The sequence below is a fragment of the Didymella exigua genome (assembly GCF_010094145.1).
Source record: "Didymella exigua CBS 183.55 unplaced genomic scaffold M421scaffold_28, whole genome shotgun sequence".
Lineage (NCBI taxonomy): Eukaryota > Fungi > Ascomycota > Dothideomycetes > Pleosporales > Didymellaceae > Didymella > Didymella exigua.
The window spans coordinates 307,538-310,359 of NW_022984802.1; positions in this window are offsets into that span (position 1 = coordinate 307,538).

Here is a 2,822-nt window from a genome sequence, read left to right on the forward strand (position 1 = left end):
ACTTTGTACTATTGTATACTTTAGAGCATAAGTATGTGATAATAGACTGTGATAATTAATTATAGATGCTTTTTCTTCTAAGTATTGTGTATGCGAAAGAATCTACTAGTACAACCTAGGGTTAGTTGTATACAAACTAGGTTAGTAATATACCCAAACCAAACCTATACCTAGCACGTGCTACCCTACCTATACCTATACCCAGTCACGTGCTACCCTACCCTACCTATAGTCCGTGCAACCCTACCCTACCTATACCTATGGTCCGTGCGACCCTACCCTACCTATACCTACGTCCGTGCGACCTATACCCTACCTATACCCTACCCTAGGTACATGGTACCCATCCGCCAGTCTAGGATAGAGTATCCTACCCTTTGTTATCTTCTAAGGCAAGCACTACCTCTCTACCTAGTATAAGGAGCTGTCTTTAACTTACAACTAGGTTATTACTGTCTCTAAGAACAGCTAGACTAATAACAAGCTTAGTATTAAGTGGCTGAAGCACTTTAATAAGCACACAAAGGAGCGCACTGTTAGCAGCTATCAGCTGCTTATTCTAGACGGCTATAAGAGCTACAATTTAGTTAAGTTCTACTAGTACTGTGAAGAACACAAGATTGTTACCTTGTGTATGCCTCTACACTCATCGCACCTGTTGCAGCTGCTTGACGTGGGTTGTTTTGCCCTAATAAAGAAGGCCTATGGTCGCTAAGCTGAGCTGCTAATACGCAACAAGATTACTTGCATCACAAAACTTAAGTTTTTACCATGCTTTAAAGGAGCTTTTAATGCCTCTATTACTAGGAGCAATATCTAGGGAGGATTTAGAGGTGCTGGCTTGGTCCCCTTTAATCTAGAGGCTGTAATATTAAAGCTTAAAGTGCGCCTATGTACTCCACCACTACCTACTGTAGATAAGAGTACATAGCACTCTTAAACCCTACAGAACACCCTAGAATTTAGGTCGCAATTAAAGCTTATTAAAGAGAGGATTTAATAATATAGTAATAGCTCTCTAACTTTAATAGTAAATGCTCTTAATTAGCTCACTAAGGGCGCAGAGATAATGGCGCATTTACTAGTTTTAGTGCGCAACCAGGTCGCAGAGCTTCAAGCTGCTAATAAGGCCGCCACACGCTGTAAATCACACAAGAGGAAGTGGATCTAGAGGGAGGGGACTCTTACTATTAGTGAAGGAGTGCGCTTAACTACCCTAAAGGAGTTTAAAGCCTGTAATAATAGGAAGAAGGCAAGTAAGAAGAGGCGCGTTGAACTAGGCACTTAGTCTTTACAACGCTGTAGCAGGTGTAGTAAGGCAGGGCATAACGCGCGAACGTGCATAAAAGATGCGCAAGATACTGTAGATTAGTGCTGTATACTGTAAGTTATAGTAACTTGCAGTAACTTGCTGTAATATGCAAGAGAAGTTGAAGTTTGGTGTGGTCTTGGCAAAATCCGGTCACTCGCCCGGGCCGGCCACTCGCCCGTGAGGTACGTTATATGCTAATTGCTAGAAACTTACTATACTAGAGGAGCAGACAATTGTCTAGTATATACTTAACCTTAATTTGTAAGAATTTGCGCCCTAGCTATGTAAGGTAGCAGATATAGCTAATAAGATACTTAGTGTGTGTAGTGAAGAGCCTGTTAGCAAACTATAGGCTAGCAGGCTTGTAATGTGTTTAGACAAGCTTAAAATAGCCTTTAATTAAGCTAAGGATAGAAAGAGGATACTATAGGAAGATCCTAAGATAATTAGCACGTAGTTTAAGCTAGTAGAGGATACTTAAGTTAAGTATAGTATTTGCAATAACTACATATATAACTTTAATAAAACTAGGTTCTAGATAGGTGTTGCTTTGTCTTTAAAGGTTGTAACAGGCTTAGAGAGACGTGCTCAGCTAGAGCTTGTTTAGCCAGGCGATCGCGAGTGGGTTACTGTTATCCAGAGCATCTGCGCTGCTAGGTATGCAACCCTACATTTTATTATCTACAAAGGACGCGTCTTTATCTCTGCCTAGTATAAGGAGACAGATATACCCTATAATTAGAAGCTCTTAGTCTCTAAGAATAGTTAGATAAATAACATGCTTAGTATTAAGTAGTTAAAGCACTTTAACATGCATATAAAGACGTGTTAGGTAGGAGTGTATAGGTTACTTATCTTAGACAGCTATAAGAGCTATCTTAACTAGGAGTTTAAGGACTATTACCTGTAGTAGTCTGGCCAAAGGCCAATAAAGGATATCTACTTCCTAACAACTTTTGCTAAAAAGCATGCACAAGTTAACTAGACGTCTAGTTAACTGCGTAGATAATATATATCCAGCTTAAGCCAAGCCGGCTAAGCTAATGTAACCGGCTAGCTCTAGCTCTTCTTTAGCTTTAGAGTCTAGACCGTTACATTACCTAGAGAACTAAATCCTTACTCTCTATATACTACCTTACTTATTATATATCCTCTAGCTACTTAATATAGTCTATTTCTTACTATTAAAGCGTAAGTACTCCTAATATATTTAAGACTTAGCACACTAATATATCCTCTATATTAATAAGGAAGGCTTCCTACTAGCCTTTAGGGATATATTCCTTAATATATTTATAAAGGTTAACTACTAAAAGGCCTTTAAGGTATTAGGGCTTATTCCTACTAATATATAGGTAGTGTTAGATTACCTTAAAGTGCAGCTGTATACCCTACTAGCAGTACCTCTACCTAAAATACTATAGCAATCTAAGACACTAAGTAATATATATAAGTTTAGGTCTTAATCTAAGCTTATAAGTAACTCCTTCTAATAATTACTAAGTGTAGT